Consider the following 7931-nt stretch of genomic DNA (forward strand, 5'->3'; position numbering starts at 1 on the left):
TTCCTCATTACGTGATTATGTGGTTAATTTTTTTACGCATAGATTAGAAATGAGGATAATAGTTATCTAACACAATACAAACTAATTTCATTTAGTAAAAAGAATCCAAATTAAACGAAATTTAGGCATATGATAGACATTTTTGAAAGCCACAACCGGTCCGTACAATTATGAATATAAATGATGCCACCGCGCGAAAGAGAAATAAACTGAATCATTCGCAATATACAGCTCTTGTTTACTCTTCTCTTTGTTCAGATTATCTGAAATCAGAAATATTATAATGAGTGCTTATTTTCTCAAAACATTTTATGTTCTTCTCCTGCTTTCTTTGCTTGCCTCGGGACTTACTGTGACATTCAACAACTCAAGTGAGAGTGGTGAAGCAAAGTGCATAGAGAGGGAAAGGCAAGCACTCCTCAGCTTCAAACAAGGCCTCATAGATGACTTTGGCATTCTGTCCTCTTGGACCAACCATCACAACAATACAGATTGCTGCAAATGGAAACGCATTCACTGCAACCATCAAACTGGTCACATACAGCTACTTGATCTTCATGGAAACTATCACCCCACACGGTATTTGAGAGAGACAATCAATCTCACTTCATTGATTCACTTGAAATATATTCAACATTTGGATCTCAGCAATAATTATTTTGTATTGAGTTACATCCCAGAGTTCATGGGCTCCTTCACTAACTTAAGATATCTCGATCTCTCCCATTCTTGTTTTGCGGGGAGGATTCCTTCTACACTTGGAAATCTCTCACAACTACGCTATCTGGATCTTGGGGATAATTATCTTTGGGGAGAAATACCTATTCAGATTGGGAATCTCAAACACTTACACTATCTCGATCTTGGAGGATTTTATCTTTCCGGAAAAATCCCATGTCAAATTGGGAATCTCAGAAAGCTACAATATCTTAGTCTTGGAAGAAACATTTTTCTATACAGAAGGCATGTGGAAAACTATATTTCAAATTCCCTTTCTGGAGCAATCCCTTTTCGCATAGGGAATCTTCCATTCTTGCATACTCTTCGGCTGGGTGGCAATTTTGATATAAAAGCTAAGGATGCACAGTGGCTGTCTACTCTCCATTCCTTAACAATTCTTGAGCTGAGTTCATTGCATACTCTTAGTTCTTCTCATCAGTGGCTACAAACAATCAGTAAAATCATTCCAAAATTAACAGAGCTGACCCTAGTTGATTGTTATCTTTCGGATAATGATATTCAATCTTTATTCCATTCCCACTCTTCCAACAGTTCCTTTTCTCTTACCATCCTAGATCTCTCTTCTAATATGTTCACCTCATCAACACTTCAAAGCTTGTCTAACTTAAGCCTTCATCTTCAAGAGCTTTACATTTCTCACAATAATATAGTTTTGTCACCTCCTCCATGTCCAAATTTTCCATCTCTTAAGATCCTCGACCTCTCTTATAATAATCTAGCATCATCAATGTTTATAGGGAATTTTAATATCAGCTCCAAACTGCAAGAGCTTTATCTAGTAAACTGCAGTATTATTGATACAGGTTTCCTCGTTTCATCTAGTTCTACAATGAATCCTTTGTCTTCTCTTCTCTACCTTCATCTCTCTCATAACTTGTTAAAATCATGCTCTACATTTCACTGGCTTTCTAACTTCACTGCCAATCTTCGTACCCTTCACCTTGATTATAATTTTTTGGAAGGTCCCATTCCAGATGAATTTGGGACAGAGATGCACTCTCTTCAAAGTCTTTATCTCTTCGATAACTAACTAGAAGGCAAGGTTCCGTCTTTGTTTGGGAGCATGTGCAGATTACGGGTATTAGATCTCTCAAATAACAACTTCGTTAACGGAGTGCACCAAAGGCCTCCCTAATCTCTATAACTATTGTATATTCTTTACTTTCCAGTGCCATGCAATATAGCAATAACACAAGTGTTTACTCTTTCTCTCTCTAGCGCCTCTCTCTCTCTCTCTTCTCTTACATGGTATACAGAGCTTTTTTTTCCAGCCATGTCTTCTTCATCTTCTTCCACCTCTGCTCCAACAGTTTCTTCTCCTTCTCCTTCTCCTGTTCAGCTTCACACTTTTCCCACTGCCCTTTCTCTCAAATTAACGGATGATAATTTTCTGGTTTGGAGCCAACAAGTTCTTGCTCAGGTAGAGGGACTCAATCTTCTTTCGTTCTTGGAATCTCCCCTCACCCCCCCTCGGGTTCTTGGAACCACCGTCAACCCTGCCTTTCTCCTTCACAAGCAACAAGATCATTTGCTTGTTGCTTGGCTTCTTGCTTCTATGTCTCCTTCAATGCTTACACAAATGGTTGGATTACGATCGGCTTCTCTCATATGGGACAAGTTAAATGTCTACTACGCTTCCCACACTCGTGCCAAAGTTCGCAAACTCAAGCTTCTGCTCAAAACCCCTAAACGTGACCGCTCCATCTCTGCCTACCTTCTTGATATCAAGAAAGTGGTGGACTCTCTCGCTGCCACTGGTTCTGCTATCACGGCTGAAGACCACATTGATGCTGTCTTGGATGGTCTTCCTGAAGAGTATGATGCTTTTATTACGTCCATTACCTCACGTCTTGATCCCTACACTATTGAGGATATTGAGGCTCTGCTTTTTGCTCAAGAAGAACGGTTCGAGAAGCACCGCTCTCTTGAGCACTCTCTCGTCCAAGCTAATGTTGCTTCCAGCACCTGGAACCCCTCACCTTCCTCTACTTCTGTTTTTCGTGGCCATAATGTGCGTGGTGGTCGCGGTTTCTTCCGGTCCCATACCAACACCAAACGGTATCAATCTTCTCGTGGCCCACATTCTCCCTGGATTGATCAGTCTTCCTCCACCGCACCTGCCCGGGTTCAATGTCAGCTCTGCTTCAAATATGGTCACACGGCTCTTACTTGCTGGACTCGTTCTGATATCAAGGGACCTTCACAAATTTCTGCTAATGCAACTTTCTTTTCGTCGTCTTCACATCCTGATCATTCTGAACCTTCCATCTTGGGCACTCCTTCAACTGTTCAAGATCCTTTGTGGTATCCCGACACTGGTGCCACTCATCACATAACCCATGATCCTTCTGTTTTCTCCTCCACCAACACATACACTGGTAATGACTTCGTTCACCTCGGTAATGGTTCAGGTATGCCCATTCGTGATTTTGGCTCTGCTTTTCTTTCTTCTTCCAACTCTTCTCCCTCTTTCAAACTACATAATCTTCTTCATGTGCCTTCTGTTAACAAAAATCTTATCAGTGTCTCACAGTTTGCCCGTGATAATGGGGTGTTTTTTGAGTTCTTTGCTGATCACTGTTTTGTCAAAAATCAGGTTACAAGAGAGATTCTTCTCCAAGGCAAAATTCATGATGGTCTTTATGTTTTTCCACATTTACAACGCTCTGTGCCACCCTCTGTTCATATGCACCCTGCTGTTCATACTGCCTCTACTAACACTTTGCTGAACAATTATGATATCTGGCACCAACGTCTTGGACATGCTTCCTCTCGTATTGTTCACCATATTATGCGTTTACAGAACATTACCTGTAATAAAACTACTGCTTTCTGTGATGCCTGTGCTAAGTCTAAAGCTCATCAATTACCTTTCTCTCGCTCTTTAACTTCTTACAATACACCACTACAACTTGTTTTTGTTGATATATGGGGTCCCTCACATACTTCCTCCACCAATGGTTCGCTATATTACATTGCTTTTCTTGATGCATTCTCTCGGTTTACGTGGTTCTATCTTCTTCACTCTAAGTCTGAAGTAACTTCTGTCTTTTTACGTTTTAAATTGTTTGCTGAAAAACAAACTGGTTTTTCTATCAAAGCTCTTCAAAGTGATAATGCAAAAGAATTTCTTGCTTTAACAAAAACCTTGCAACGCTTTGGTATTGATCACCGTCTTACTTGCCCACACACACACCAATAAAATGGTTCTGTAGAAAGAAAACATCGTCACATTGTTGAAACTGGTCTTGCTCTTCTTGCTAGTGCTTCTCTTCCTCTCACTTATTGGGCTGAAGCCTTTACATCTGCTGTTCACATTATCAATGTTTTACCTACCATTGTTCTAAATGATATTAGTCCCTATGAAACTCTTCTTGCTATTAAACCTGACTATAAGTTTCTTAAAGTCTTTGGGTGTGCCTGTTATCCTCTGATGCGTCCTTATAACCAACATAAATTTGATTTTCATTCCTCCTTATGTCTGTTTCTTGGCTATGATCCTCACAGACGAGGATACCTCTGCCTCACTACTGGTGGTAAGCTCCTTGTTTCACGCAATGTTTTGTTTTATGAGTCTCTGTTTCCTTATTCTCTCACAGCTAACCCTTTTCTATGTTCTTCTACCTCTGATATTTCTGTTTCTTCCCCTGCACCTCTCACTGTTGTTTCCATTCCTCATGTCGCTCCTCCCGCTCCTCGTGCCTCCATCCCCACATCCCCACGTCACACGGAGTCCTCTCCACCTTCGGCTTCATCCCCTGTTTTTCCTACTGAGCCTCCTCCTGCACCCACCACTAACACTCATCCCATGCTCACTCGTGCCAAAGCAGGTATTTCCAAACCTAAATTATTTCATTCCTCCATTTCTCCTGACCTTTCTGAACCTCTTAACTATAAACAAGCCATGGCTAATCCACTTTGGTTTCGTGCCATGCAAACTGAGTATGATGCTCTCCTTCACAACAAAACCTGGACATTGACTTCGCTGCCTCCCAACGCCAATCTGGTTGGCTGCAAGTGGGTTTTCAAGAGAAAGTTCAACGCTGATGGTTCTCTTGAACGGTACAAAGCCCGTCTTGTCGCCAAAGGATTCCACCAACGTCTTAAATGGCGAATTTCCGAGCTTCATTCAAAATTCTTCATGGTGCAGCAGAAACATACAGGTATTGAACTTATCACATAACCAAATTACTGGCAAGATACCCGAGAGCATCAGACTGCTATCTGAGTTGGAGTATGTATCGTTAGAGGGGAATTCTTTAGAGGGTGATGTTACTGAATCTCATCTTTCTAATTTTTCCAAATTACTTTGCTTATACTTGTCACACAACTCTTTGTCTCTAAAATTTGTCTCTGGTTGGATACCTCCTTTTCGATTAAGTTTCTTGGGTCTTGCATCTTGCAAACTAGGACCGAGTTTTCCTAGTTGGCTCCAGACTCAAAATTCCTTAGTCGAACTAGATATATCTGATAATGGGCTGAATGATTTCGTACCAAAATGGTTTTGGAGCAAGTTGCAAATTCTGCAGGTTTTGAATATGTCTCACAATAATCTCCTTGGTTCAATCCCTAATATGCAATTGAAGCTTCCTTACAGACCGTTGATAAATTTAAATTCAAATAGATTTGAGGGAACAGTTCCATTCTTTTTTCTACAAGCCTCAGAGCTGCTACTCTCTGCAAATAAATTTTCAGATTTCTTATGTGGAAACGTCACAGCTTCACCTTTGGCCACTTTAGATTTATCATATAATCAAATAAAGGGGAAACATCCAGATTGTTGGAAATCTGTAAACCGATTATTGTTTCTTGATTTAAGCAGCAATCTATTGTCAGGAAAGATTCCTATCTCCATGGGCACTCTTGTTAAATTGGAAGCTTTGGTTTTACGAAACAATAGTTTAATGGGTGAATTGCCTTCCTCCTTGAAGAATTGCAACAATCTAATTATGATGGATTTGAGCGAGAATATGTTGTCCGGTCCAATACCATCATGGATTGGAGAAAGCATGCAGCAATTGATAATCTTGATCATGCGAGGGAATCACTTCTCTGGAAATCTTCCCCATCATCTCTGTTATTTGAAGCGTATTCAATTGTTTGATCTTTCCAGGAATAACTTATCAGGAGAAATTCCAACTTGCATAAACAATTTTACTGCATTGTCTGAAAACAGCATCAACAGTACTGAAACTGAGAATCGTGTGCATTGGTACAATAGTACTTACTTTGAAATTTATAGTCTTTACATTTCTTGTTATACACTTAAGATAACATGGATTTGGAAAGGAGTTCAACGCAGCTTTACACATCCCGAATTGATTCTTCATAGCATTGATCTCTCATGTAACAATTTAACTGGTAAAATGCCAAAAGAGATTGCAATTATGCTTGGGTTAGTTTCTCTGAATTTATCAAGAAACTCTTTGAGTGGAGAAATTCCTTCCAAGATTGGAAATTTACGTTCACTTGAATCCCTTGACCTGTCAAGAAATCAATTCTATGGGAGAATTCCTTCTTCTATTTCTCAAATGGATTTTCTTCAAAAATTAGACTTATCACATAACTCTCTTTGTGGAAGAATCCCATTGGGAAGACACTTGGATACATTTGATGCCTCTTGTTTTGAAGGAAATATTGATCTTTGTGGGAAACCGCTTCAAAAAGGTTGTCCTGAAGATGAGACAGTGATAAAGTCTAAAGTAGCAGAAGGGCATGATGAAAATGATAATTCAGTTTTCTATGGAGCATTATACATGAGCTTGGGGCTAGGATTCTTCACAGGTTTTTGGGGCTTATTTGGGCCATTACTACTTTGGCAACCGTGGAGAATTGCTTACATGAAATTCTTGAACAGACTGATAGACTATCTATTTGTAATTCTTGAAGTGAACATAGCAAAGTGCCAAAGGTGGCTCAAAGACTAGCAGGTACACAATCCTAATGACTTCTTTCTTTTAATTTTATAGTACTTATTTCTCTCCTTCAGTTAAGTAAATGGAGAATGCCGTTCTAAAAACAAATGTACATGTTGGCTTGGCATGAATGTAATTGTTAGAATTTACTTATTTAGTCCTTTGTCCTTGCTAATAGTAGATTCAAAAGTACTTCCACTATATGTCTTTTAGTTGTATGTCTCTCTCTTAGCCACACATTGGTTTTCATCAATTTAATTAAACATTCATTATACATATTCTCCTATCAATGGCTTTACTAATGGTACATAGTCCCTTTTCCAAGAAACGGATGTTTTTGTTGGTTAAAGAAATTATAGATAGTGTGCTCGTTTTGAGAAATTTTCATGTTTTCGGATGAATATGCTTAGACCATTTTAAAATGCTTATATGTCATGCACTTTTTTGTACTCTAATGGGTTTCTAGATTTTTGTTTTCAGTTAGTTTATCACTGAAATTTGGTCTTCAATTTTTGTCCATCATTACTAGCTATGTCTTATGAATTTTAGAACAAATTTTGCAGTTCATATCTATGTGCTTCAAGGCTCCATTATGAGATGAAAGCATTATAGATTGCTCGGGAGTGCAAGATTTGAAGGGTTGAAGTATGTAATGTAAGATATGAGAAGTTCTATTTTAAAGTAATGAATTACAAAATCACTGTTTGATGAAGCTAGAAGATTTGATAGTGTGTATCCATTTGGAATTGTATTTTTAAACCAAGACTATGATATCTAAACTGTGAAGCTTTTGCATTTCATCTTGGAAAGGAGGTTTGATAATAGCTCGCCACATTCAGACAGCCTATCCAAAGTTGTATACGTTGTGAAACATGTATATCATGATTAACATAGGAAGAAAAACATATTGGACTTTGTATATAACAATAAACATATCGGGTTGCACAAGACACTATTTGATGGGTTGATACCAAAAGATGGGTTGTTCTTCTTGGAGATTTGAAAAAGGGTGGCGGAAGCAATGGATGTGATGGATCAAGGAGGGCTCATATAGAGCTATGAGTTCCTTGTAGGTGCATGAAAGGTATGAAGGGTGATTGGTTGGGCCATCTCACTTGTAGAAAGGTGGAGGTGAAGATCAAAGTGTCTAACCTAGAGAGACTAGACAAGGGAGTAGAAGCTTGCAATATTTGGCAGCATTTTACTCATAAAATTGATCTTACAAAACATGAGCCAAGCACCTCATTATATAGGTGCAAGTGCCTTGGAGAACAA

At 39.0% G+C, this 7931-nt stretch overlaps 1 pseudogene; it reads left to right on the forward strand.

Annotated features, from left to right (window-relative positions):
- The first annotated feature begins 244 nt into the window (after positions 1 to 244).
- LOC137838343 (receptor-like protein EIX2) lies at positions 245 to 6668 on the forward strand (annotated as a pseudogene).
- Positions 6669 to 7931: the final 1263 nt, after the last annotated feature.

This window comes from Phaseolus vulgaris, chromosome 4 (genome assembly GCF_000499845.2).
Source record: "Phaseolus vulgaris cultivar G19833 chromosome 4, P. vulgaris v2.0, whole genome shotgun sequence".
Classification (NCBI taxonomy): domain Eukaryota; kingdom Viridiplantae; phylum Streptophyta; class Magnoliopsida; order Fabales; family Fabaceae; genus Phaseolus; species Phaseolus vulgaris.